This window comes from Malania oleifera, chromosome 5 (genome assembly GCF_029873635.1).
Source record: "Malania oleifera isolate guangnan ecotype guangnan chromosome 5, ASM2987363v1, whole genome shotgun sequence".
Lineage (NCBI taxonomy): Eukaryota > Viridiplantae > Streptophyta > Magnoliopsida > Santalales > Ximeniaceae > Malania > Malania oleifera.
The window spans coordinates 43,173,756-43,186,897 of NC_080421.1; positions in this window are offsets into that span (position 1 = coordinate 43,173,756).

Sequence of the window (13,142 nt, forward strand, 5' to 3'; positions counted from 1 at the left end):
CCTTAATAATATGCATAATAAAAACCCTGAACATAAAATCACATAAATATAACAACAACAACATGGACATAATCAAAACCCTAAAAATAATATCCCATAATAGTAACATGGAAATAATCAAACCCTAAAAATAATATACAATCATAACATGAAAACCCTAAAAATACATAAACAATAACAATAATCAAAACCCTAAAAAGAAATAAAGAATAATAATAATCAAAACCCTAAAAATACATAAACAATAATAATAATCAAAACCCTAAATTTTATTTTATTTTTTTGTAAATTCCTGTAAGAACCTATAATTGCATTTCAACTTACATAAAATTAAACTAGAATTACTAAAACATTCATAAATTATTAAAACTTAAAATACATATTGTTCAAAATTAAAATACAAATTCAAATTAAAATATACGAATTAATTTTTTTCATATAAAAAGAAATATAGGAAAATTCAAAAGTTGCGTGCGCATCCGACTCGACTATAGTGCGTGGCATCGTCATAGTGTTCTGACAACTAAAAACCCTACAAAATAATAATTATACAAGAATTTAGCTAGTATATTACAATGTTTGAAAATATATACATATACTATAATTAAAAATAATTTGATAGCAAAATGATCGGGCCTTCAGACATAGTGTAAAAAAAGGATACTTTTGTAACTAAGTTGATTAGTGGAAATTCACCCCACTTGATTTAGATCTCGTATGCCCAAATTGTAAGCTAAGTGCTTAAAATAAACTAAGTGTACTAAATTTGTTTGTATTCTAAATTTACTTCTAAGTGGGTAAAAGGCTCTCGCGGTGGAGTTTTTGAGTACTGTCAACTCCGACACGTCCATCTCAATGTGATGAACGTGTCGGGACTGATCCCACTTGATTTGGATCTTGTATGCCCAAATTGGACACCTGCGTACTTAAAGTGAACTAAGGTGACTATGTTTCATATTCTAACTTTGTTTCTAAGTAGTGAAAAAGCTCCCGGGGAGGAGTTTTTGGGCACCGTCAGCTCCGGCACAGCTAGGTCAATGTGACGGACGTGCTAGGATTGACCCCAATTAGTTTGGACCTGATATGTGTGACTTGGACACCTGAGTGCTTTAACTGGACTAAGTTTACTAAGTTTGCCTATAGAGATCCGAAAAATAATAATAAGTCAGAAAAATGAGAAATCGGTTTGGTGCAAGGTCAAACCGTTGATGATTTTGGTGGAGCTTAGAAAACCGTCGACAGTTTAGAGTTATTGAAGCGAGGTAAGGGTTAAATAGTAGAAATGGTTTGGTTAAAAAGGTCAAACCATCGACGGTTTTCCCTACACTAGCAAGCCTATGTAAAGGGGTTTAAGTCATTTTATTTGTTTAAAATCAAAATACTCTTTCTCTAGTGTTCCTAAAAAAAAAATTTAAAAACAATAAAAAATTATTATTAAAAAAATTAAAATTTAAAATAAATAAATAAATAATTATTAATTAAATAATATAATATAATATTGTAAAGATATAATATATATATATATATATATATATATATATATAGTTTACCTTCTAGAAGGATCAAAAGATCCTTCAAGATTCACACATAGCAGAGGAGGCGTCCTTTAGTTCCTCCTCCTCTCTCCCACTCTCCTCCATCTCATCTTCGATATTTGGCCGATCAAAAATTCGGAAATACCATTAGGCTCTGTTCGCCGCCACCGACACTTATACTGGAGCGGATCTGTCGTGGGAGTGGCGTAGGCATATCTCCTGGGGTAAGACCAAATCTCAAACTTATCTCAATTTCTCTTAAACTATAAGCCCCATTAACAAACGTAAATTTTCAAGAGACTTGTGGGGAGATTCTCTACAATCTAACTGGAGTGTGTTTTCGAATTGGAGCTCTGGGGTACCAATCCTAAATCGGGGATAAGTTTGATAATTTAGACTTTTATTAGGTTATGTAGCGTATTCAGAACTTAGGGGAATTTTAGGAAAAGTTACTCTAGGGATTGTGACGAATAATACAGTGAAGCTTGAATTTAAGGGTTTCAAGGTTTTTGAATGCCTAGGGCATAGGCCGGGGTGTTATTAGACTTTTTCAAGAATCAAGTAAGGGGATTAAGTTAAGTTAGTAATTTTATGTAACTTGAATCAATTTAATTGTTATGTTTATATAAATATATTTATTTATTCATTAGAAAAATTGAAGGCTATTTTGAAAACCAACCATTCGAAAAGGATTTTACAAACCTAAGATATATGGTATGGTATTTTTGAATAAAATGAATGATGGAAAGCTTTTTTATTTATATGGATATGTTAAAATGTGGAAAATTGTGTGGTTGATGATTTAATTTGTATGTGTTGGCCTGGTAGTATGTCTAGAGGTGGGGGGGGGGGTGAGTAGAATTTCTTCAGTGATGTGATTACTTTCTACAAACACAGAAATCTTACCAAGAGCAAGTGCATAAAATTGTTGTGTAAAAGGAAATGTAGCAAATCACAATAACAATATAAATGAGATAAGAGAGAAGAAAAGCTTAACACATTGATATTTACGTGGTTCAGCACCCCGCCTACGCCTACGCCTTGAGACCAACTCAAGGATTCCCAAAATCCACTAAAATCCTCCTTTGGACGGAAAATCCAATACACACCAGCTCACAAAGAGCTTCAACAAGGTGCTTACTTAGAGAAACCCAAAAACAGCCCACAAAGAGCCTTTGTTTACAAAAAGGTAGATAAAGATTAAATGTAAGCTTAAATACTCCCTTGAGGTAGTTAAACCAATAAAATCCTTACTTAAGATCCTCTGTCACTAGAGTGAATGCAATACTAAGAATAACAAGAAGAGGGGAAGTGAGTTTGTGAGTAAACCCTAGAGATGACAACACCAATGAATGTTCTTCTTTCAATATGATTTCTCTAGGTATTAAGTAAAATGCCATTTACTCCTATTTATACATTAAATGGGTGAGGGCAACGCTGGAGAGCCGTTGGGCATTTATGAATATAAGACAAGATTCAAAAATAGTCGTTCGCAGCATTTAATATTCGCTGCTGCCCGACGTTCGTTGATGAAGCCCTGTGTTCATCGACGAGCTCTTCAGCAATTTTGTCGATGAGGCCCTGTGTTCGTCAACAAGTTGTTGGTTTTGAATTTAGGTACCTCTCGGTATATTTTCGTCAACAAGACCCTGTGTTCGTTGACGAGTCCTTTATGTAATTCGTTGACGACGCCCTGTGTTCATCGACGAGTTGTGGTTCTGAATTCAAATGCCCCTCGGTATCTTTTCATTGACGAGAACCCTGTGTTCATTGACAAAGTGTGTACTAAGCTCGTCGACGAAGCCCTGTGTTCGTCGACGAGATCCTCCTTAAATTTTTGTCCTTTTAAGTTTCTAAGAAGGTTCTTGTCCATTTGGGGGTTTCTTTATATACCTAAAAATGACTTTACTAGTATTTTGTTGTGCGTGTGTGATATGCCCCTTTCTTGCTCTTAGTATTGAGTTTCACTTTATGTACAAGATATTTACAAGATAATATCTCTCTTATTTTACACACTCATTTTTCAGATGACTTTTGTACATTTGTTGTATTGTTCATGAATGCTTTGAGAGACTTGTGCTTCTGGTTATGACATGAGTTGTTTTGACTGCTTGTTGGTTCAGATGCCATTCTGTATACCTGAAACATATCTTAGAGAAACGTTAGTGACCTTGAGAAGAGCTAATGGGTTGATAACATCAAAACATAGTAGGAATGAAAGACCTTTAACTATTTGGTCTAACATTCTCCCCCTTTTTGATCATGGCAATCCATTAGTGTCTCTTAAAAACATAAATGCTCCCCCTTACTAAATAGAATGGTTTACAGTTTAAATAAAATCCTCCCCCTTAAAGTTTGCTTTTTATAAAAGAGTATTTTATTTAAAGTTTGGCAGCATGTCATTTATAAATGCTATAGTTTCCATTTAATCCTGCATAAACCATGACAGTTCAGTATATCAATCAATCAAATACGTAGATAGAGCATTTACACTCAAAAAGATGCAATGATTGTTCCATTACTAATTATTTGTCGTGCTTACAATGAGTGATTAAATTTAATAGCATCAACTAGAATTGTTTTCTGATTACATCCGCATACGTCTGAACACTGAATCAAAAACCACTTCTCCCCCTTTGCCATAATCAAAATTGGGGGATTAGCCAGACAGCAAGCTACTAGGGAAGGCAACCTAGTCGATCAAACAGGGCAGCAAAAGAGGCGTCGAGAGTGTCGAAACGAGCGCAGTTAGCGCTGTCGATCCGAGCAAGAGATGCATCAATAGAGTAAAACTGATGGCGGTGTCGACGCTCGGACTGAGTCATAGTATGCTGAAGCTCGTCTAGGTGTGTCAGTATGTGACCATATATGGGGTCCTCATGCTTGCCTTCTCTGGCTTCGGCTTCGACTTCTAGGGCAGCCTCAACCTCATCGACAGGAATAGGGCCTTGCTCATGGGCTTTGACCTATGTGTTAGTGGCTTCATCCTTCTCGAAGTGCATGCGACGAAGAGTCGCCTCAGTGTAAATATCTTCGGGCGTAGGATGAATACATGGAAGGGCAGCGCGAATGAGGTCGAAGTGATCGAAGAAGGTTGTAAGGAGATAACCGTATGGGAGACAGCCACATTGCCGCTTGAGGTCTTCTTCCATGTTCTGAACGATGATGGAGGGGAGATATATACCATGGCCAACCCATAGACAATACATGCAAAAAATGTTGCCGAGGGTAACCCAATATCGCCCACCAGTTCGAGGACATAGGTTATATGTGATGATGTGATGGAGGACCCGAAATTCCACAGTGAGGTCCTTGGACTTTGGGCAAGCGAGTGCGGAGATACGAGGGTTATCGATAATGAGCTTGAGTGCCGTGTGGGAGTCGAACCAGTCGAAACGGGTCATTCAGGAGGACTTGGGGATGCCACAAAGAGGATAAGAATTGCAACCCAATACCACAAAGAATGTAGCATCGGACAGCTGAATGACGGTGCCCCGAACGGTAGAGTAAGCGGCAATGCCGCGATAAAAAGGGACAAAATTCGCGTAGAATTCGCGAACAAGATCTTCATAAACTAGGTCATCGAGATTGAAGAGAGCATCCCATCCAAGAGCTTGAATCTTGGTGAGAAGAGCAGGAAAATGAAGTTGTAAAAACTCAGAGGGTACTATTTTGCCATATACAACATGTCACTTGACAATGTCGGTTTGGTAGCAGTGGGCAGCTTCAGAGGAGACGAAGCGGGGGTCGGAGTTTGCCAGAGCAGGGGTAGGCGGACCGGAGGCAGGGGTAGGGGGACCGGAGGCAGGACGAGAGGATCCCTCGCCGGCTTCAGTTTGAAGGTGCCTGCATTTGGGACGAGGAGCCATGGAGGGGCGGGGAGAAAGGCACAGCCAATAGGGAAAATTTGGGGGCTTGAGGGAGGAGACAGGTGAGGGAGGAGACAGGTGGTGGCTTGCGGGAGGGAAGAGCTGACGGCGAAGATAGGGGAGGGAGGTGGTGGGTGGTGGTGGGAGGTGATGGTGCAAGGTGGGTGAAGTGTTAGCACAAGGTCGAGAGAGCGAGAGGTGCGAGAGAGGGTTAGGGTTTCTGTTGTTTTAACTTGAAGAGATAAGTACCCTGACAAAATTCGTCGACGAGAACCCTGAGTTCGTCAACGAAATAACGAATTTTTGGGCGACGAACGCCCTGTATTTGTCAACGAATTATGAGGTTTCTTGGTGATGAGGACCCTGTGTTCGTCGACGAGAACCTGGAGAAAAGGAATAAACATTAAAGTGGAAGAGTAGGGAAAGGAAGAGTGGAAAAGACATACACCCTATAGTATGTCGGAAGGAGTGCACATGCCTAGGGTGTGCTGAATTTTGTGAAATCTTTCTTCATTGAGATGCTTAGTAAGAATGTCGGCAAGTTGGTTTTCGGTGGGAACATAAACCAACTCCACATCTCCTTTTTGGACATGGTCTCGAAAGAAGTGGTGCCTAATTTCAATGTGCTTGGTTCTAGAGTGGAGACATGGATTTTTTGAAATGTTGATGGTACTAGAATTGTCACAATGAATTTGAGTACTTTTAACTAAGATTCGAAAATCCTCAAGTTGTTGTTTCATATATAATGCTTGAGCACAGTAGCTGCCGATTGCTATGTACTCAGCCTCGGTGGTGGAAAGAGCTACGGAGGTTTGTTTCTTGTAAAACCAAAAAACAAGGGAGTGTCCAAGGAAGTGACATGTTCCACTAGTGCTTTTTCTATCAGTTTTACAACCATTGTAGTTAGCGTCAGAGTAGCACATGAGGTTGAAGGGAGCATTTTGGGAAAGAAGAGTCCTAAGTCAGGAGTGCCTGCTAAGTGTCTGAAGATTCATTTAACCGCAAGAAGATGAGATTCTTTAGGACAAGATTGAAATCTAGCACAAAAACAAACGATGAACATTATGTCAGGTCTACTGGAGGTGAGATATAGTAAGCTACCTATCATGCCACGGTAGAGTTTTTGGTCAATGTTTTTCCCTTTTTCATCAACGTCAAGCTTAGTTGTGATACTTATAGGAGTTGCCTTAGATTTTCCCATTTCAAGGTTAAATTTCTTTAACATGTCGCTAACGTATTTGGCCTGATTTATGAAGATTCCATGGTTCATTTGCTTGATTTTTAATCCTACGAAAAAGGTTAGCTCACCCATCATGCTCATCTCAAATGTGTCCTGCATAGTTTGAGCAAAGTCTTGACATAAGGTTTCATTTGTGGCCTCGAAAATAATATCATCTACATAGATTTGTATAACTAGCATATCATTCTCTTTATGTTTTAAGAAAAGTGTGGTATCGAATTTTCCTCTTGTGAACCCATTTTCAAGAAGAAATTTGCTTAAGCGTTCATACCAAGCTCTTGGTGCTTGATTAAGTCCGTAAAGAGCTTTTGAGAGTTTATATACGTGATTGGGATGAGAGTGGTTCTCAAAGCCAGGAGGTTGTTTGACAAAAACTTCTTCATTTATGTATCCATTTAAAAAGGTGCTTTTAATATCCATTTGAAACAATTTGAAGTTTTTGTAACAAGCAAAGGCAAGGAGCATTCTGATAGCTTATAGTCTAGCTACAGGAGCATAAGTTTCATCGTAGTCAATACGCTCTTGTTGGCTGTATCCTTGGGCTACAAGTCTAGCTTTATTTCTGACAATGTTTCCGTCTTCATCTTTCTTATTCCTAAATACCCACTTAGTGCCAATTATTGTGGTATTTTTGGGTTTAGGAACTAAGTGCCATACTTTGTTTCTTTCGAATTGATCTAATTCTTCTTGCATGGCATTTATCCAATCTGCATCATTTTCAGCTTCTTCAAAGTTTTTAGGTTCTAGGTGAGATATAAAGGCAATATGATTACATCCACTTCTAAGGTGAGATCGGGTGCTGACTCCTTGAGAGGGACTTCCTATGATGAGATCAGTTGGATGATTTTTTACAAACTTCCATGCTTTGGGTAATTCATGATCTTCTTTCTCTTCTAGTTGGTTAGGTTCTTGAGGAGAAGATCCTAGATGATCTACATTTGTATCTTAATAATTTGTGTCTTGATCATTATTTATCTTGAGTTGTTCTAATTCTCTTTCAATTCTAAAGGTAGTGACTTGGTTTTCTTCTTTTAGATCAACAGGGTTTTGGATGTGTAAGGATTTGTTTCATCAAAAACGACATGGGTTGACTCTTGAATGGTTTGAATCCTCTTGTTGAATACCCTGTATGCTTTACTGTTCATTGCGTATCCTATGAAGATCCCTTCATCGGACTTTGAATCAAATTTAGCTAAATGATCTCTATCATTTAATATGAAGCACTTGCATCCAAAAACCTTAAAATGTGATATGTTAGGTTTTCTGCCCTTCCATATTTCATATGGGGTTTTTCCTATTTTCGATCTAATAGTGACTCGGTTACTAACATAGCATGCTGTGCTAACAACTTTTGCCCATAAGTATTTTGGTAAATTATGTTCGTTGAGCATTGTTGTGGCCATTTCTTGGAGTGTTCGATTTTTTCTTTCAACTACTCCATTTTGTTGTGGGGTTCTTGGTGCAGAGAAGTTATGTGAATATCTATTTTTGTTGCAAAAGTCCTCAAGTTCTTTATTTCTAAACTCTCTTCCTTTATCACTTCTAATATGTACAATTGACATCCCCTTCTCATTTTGGATTTTTTACACAAAAATGAATAAATGCATTACATGTATCACTTTTATTGGCAAGAAAAATTACCTATGCAAATCTAGAAAAGTCATCAACAATAACAAATGCATACAGTTTTCCACCAATGCTAGCAATGTCATTAGGTTCAAATAGATCAAGATGGATTAACTCTAGAGGTCTTGATGTAGAGATTACTTTCTTAGTTTTGAAGGAGGACTTAACTTGTTTTCCATATTGACATGCATCACATATTTTGCCTTTCACATAGTTGTCTTTTGGTAGACCGTTTACTAGATCCTTGGATGAAAGATTATGAAGAAGATCCATGCTTGTATGACCTAGTCTCCTATGCCATAGCCAACAATTTTCATTTGTGATAGCTAAGCATTTAATGTTACAACTTGTGATTTCTTCAAATTCAATTGTATGTTGGACTCACGTTTTCCTATGAGAATTGTATTTCCATTTAAATCATTTATTAAGCACTTTGTGGATTGGAAAATGATATTCAACCCTTTATCACAAAGTTGACTAACACTTAGCAGATTACGTTTGAGAGTGTCAACTAGAGCAACATTTTCAATAGCTAGGGAAGAATTACCTATTTTACCTTTACCGATGATTCTTCCTTTGACGTTATCTCCAAATGTGACTAGTCCTTCCTTTTTGTATGAGAGGGAGAGGAATTTGTTTGCGTCTCCCTTCATGTGTCTTGAGCATCCACTGTCTAGAAACCATTTGTTCTTTACAAAGTTGCTTTTTAAGCACACCTGCACATAACATCAAGTAACTTGTTTTGGTACCCATATTTTCTTGGGTCCTATTGGGTTAGTGTTTTTAATCACCCATTTGTAGTTCATATTTTTTCCTTTATTTCCCCTGAAGGGGCAAATAAATCATACATGTCCCTTTTTCTCACAATATAAACAGACTTTATTTGTGTGCGAGGGATTTAGTTTAGGTGCAAAACCTTTCTTTGATACAGAGCTCCTTTTGGCATAGAGGTTTGAAAATCCTATTGACTCGGAAGATGATAGGCCGTATCCTAAACTTTCTTTGAAAATTCCAAATCTTTGGGCTCCAAGTAATCTATCGAAATTTTCCTTTCCATTTGTAAATTTATATATGGTATTGCTTTGATCCTCCACTTTCTTTTTCAATGAAGAGTTTTCTTGAAGAAATTCAATTACTTGACTTTTCAAGCTTTCAATTTCTTTTTGAGAGGACTCTTTGTATTTTGAGTATTCTTTAGAAAGCTCTTCTTTTTCAAGATTAGAAGATGCATTTTCTTCTTTCAAGGTATCACACGAGCAAATCTGTTTTTGTTCGCATTTTGAATAGTTTTCTTCTAAAAGTTTGATTTTCCTTTTAGATGCTCTTAGTTCAACATAGAGTTTTCTACAGTTTTCTTCTACTTCCTCATATGAAGGGAGATATTTTTCATCGAAACTTACCTTACTCAGTTCGTCCACCATGAGGCAGAAATGAGCGATTTCTTCTTCGACTTCTTCATCTGTTGAGGTTCCATCTAGTTCATCCCATTCAGTTGCGTTCATTGCTTTGAATCTCTTCTTGTCTCCTTGTTAATTGTTGTTTTTTTTTTGAAGAGAGGGCAATCGTCCATGCAGTGCCCAATCTTTTTGCAATTGTAGCATCTGATGCTCGATTCTCCTTTCTCCTTTGGTATGCCATTTCGTTTGTTCATTAGAAATTTTCTGAATCTTTCGGTCAGTAAGGCAACTTCGTCGTCATAGTCATTCTCCTCTTCTTCTATGATTTCTTTTTGCTTTTTGGCTTTTAGAGCAATTTCGGTAGCTTTCTTGGGTGCTTCAGCTTTAGCAGCAGCATTTTTCTTCTTGATTTCGTAGGTCATGAGAGATCTAATTAGTTTGTCAAGTGTGACCTTTGAGAGGTCCTTGGCTTCTTCAATTGTTGTGGACTTTGCGTGCCAAGATGTCGATAGAGAACAAAGAACCTTCTGCACATTATCTTCCATAGAGTACTCTCTACTGAGAGCTTTTAGTCCATTAGTGATGTGTGTGAATCGTGTGGACATAGCTGTGATTGTTTCACTTTCTTCCATTTTGAACATTTCATATTCTTTTACAAGCATATTTACCTGAGTAGTTCCTTCATATGTTACCTGAAGTTTTTCCCACATTTCCTTGGCCATGTTGCAACCACATATCCGGTTGTATTCTTCATCACTTACGGCGCAGTACAGGAAATTCTTGGTTTTAAAGTTGAGCTGTGCCAACCTTGCATTTGCCTCAGGAAGTTTCCCAATGGGTATATCATCGCCGTCTTCGTTTTTGAAGGTGTAGTCTCCTTCAATGATGACATTCCACATACGGTAGTCATAGGCCTAGATGAAAATGGACATTCGATCCTTCCATGCTGGGTAATTAATCCCACAAAACTTGGGAGGGTGGTCCACGAACTGACCTTGGGCAAACATATCTGCCATGTTGATCTTTTCGCCTGGATGTTACTCCGAATTTCAGCGACTGGCACTCTAATACCACTTGTTGACCTGGTAGTATGTCTAGAGGGGGATTGAATAGAATTTCTTCAGTGATGTGATTACTTTCTACAAACATAGAAATCTTACCAAGAGCAAGAGCATAAAATTTTTGTGTAAAAGGAAATGTAGCAAATCACAATAACAATATAAAAGAGATAAGAGAGAATAAAAGCTTAACACATTGATATTTACATGGTTCGGCACCCTGCCTACGTCCATGCCTTGAGACCAACTCAAGGATTCCCAAAATCCACTAAAATCCTCCTTCGGGCGGAGAAGCCAATACACACTAGCTCACAAGGAGCTTCAACAAGGTGCTCACTTAGAGACACCCAAAAACAGCCCACAAAGAGCCTTTGTTTACAAAAAGGTAGATGATAATTAAATGTAAGCTTGAATACTCCCTTGAGGTAGTTAAACCAATAAAATCCTTACTCAAGATCCTCTATCAATAGAGTGAATGCAATACTAAGAGTAGCAAGAAGAGGGGAAGTGAATTTGTGAGTAAACCCTAGAGATGACAACAACAATGAATGTTCTTCTTTCAATATGATTTCTCTAGGTATTAAGTAAAATTCCATTTACTTCTATATATACATTAAATGGGCGAGGGCAACGCTGGAGAGCCGTTGGGCATTTATGAATGTAAGACAAGATTCAAAAATAGCAGTTCGCAGCATTTAATGTTCGCTACTGCCCGACGTTCATCTACGAAGCCCTGTGTTCATCGATGAGCTTTTCAGAAATTTCATTGACAAAGCCCTGTGTTCGTCAATGAGTTGCTGGTTCTGAATTTAGGTACCTCTCGGTTTATTTTCATCGACGAGACCCTGTGTTCGTCGACGAGTGCTTTATGTAATTCGTCGACGACGCCCTGTGTTAGTCAACGAGTTGTGGTTCTGAATTCAGATGCCCCGCGGCATATTTTCATCGACAAGAACCCTGTGTTCATTGACGAAGTGTGTACTAAGCTCGTCGATGAAGCCCTGTGTTCGTCGAAGAGATCCTCCTTCTTAAATTTTTGTCCTTTTAAGTTTCTAAGAAGGTTCTTGTCCATTTGGGAGTTTCTTTATATACTTAAAAATGACTTTACTTGTATTTTGTTGTGCGTGTGTGATATGCCACTTTCTTGCTCTTAGTATTGAGTTTCACTTTATGTACAATATATTTACAAGATAATATCTCTCTTATTTTACATACTTATTTTTCATATGACTTTTGTACATTTGTTGTAGTGTTCATGAATGCTTTGAGAGACTTATGCTTCTGGTCATGACATGAGTTGTTTTGACTACTTGTTGGTTCAGATGCCATTTTGTATACCTGAAACATATCTTAGAGAAGCGTTAGTGACCTTGAGAACAGCTAATGGGTTGGTAACATCAAAACATAGTTGGAATGAAAGACCTTTAACTATTTGGTCAACAGTATGGATTATTGTATATCTAGAGTTGGGATTTTGAAATACTAAATTGTTTGAGAAATACTGGAAATGCTTGTGAAAATACTGGAACTGTTTATGAATGCGAGAATTTGAAATAACAACCAATGGTCGGGTGTTATTTGATTGGCCAAGGGTCAGAATCATTATTTGACGATTGAGGATCGAGTTTCAATTGACGGCTATATGCTCGATTGTATTTGTGGCCGAGGGCCAGGTTTTTGGAATAATAGGAAATTTGTGTGAATTGATATTTTAAATGGTGATTTCTATTATTTAAATTGAATGATATGTTTTAAGAACCCTGGGGACTAGTGTATTGTGAGCATGGTACCATTGCTAATTAGACCATGTGCACCCACACTGTCTGGATATAAGTGTAGGGAGTCCAGCCGACTACCTGTGTGAGGTTGAAGTAAGGGCGTCGGACCTACAGCTTTGCTGTGGATGCATGAAGATGTGTTTGCAGAGGATGTTGTATTTGACTATGTTTGGGCTGATCACCCAAGCTTAGTCCAGCCTTTGGGCTGCGCAACCCGTGCCATGGGGAAAGTAAATAGCTTGTTTGTCACAAGGAGTGTCTTATAAGCATATTTGTTAATTTATGTGAATATGAATAATTAATAAGACAATTTCAAGGGCTTGCTAAGAAAGGCAAGTGCCCTAGTAGCAATAATGGTAATAGAGCAGAGGGAAGCTACTTGTATGGGTGGGTAATGTTTCCTATCTTCGACTAATTGTGTGTGAGTGTAAATTAAAATTTTTTTCATAAATGTATTTATCTGCTTAGTGAACTGGTTATTTTCTATACACTAAATGCATACTGGCCACACACTGACATTAACTTAGTCTTTCCCTTACTGAGTTGTGTTTCACCTCTACTTTACAAACTATCTATTCAGGAACTCTTAGAAATTAGGTCTAGCGGGCTAGAGGAGTCGAGCTAGTGGTGTAAATTTTA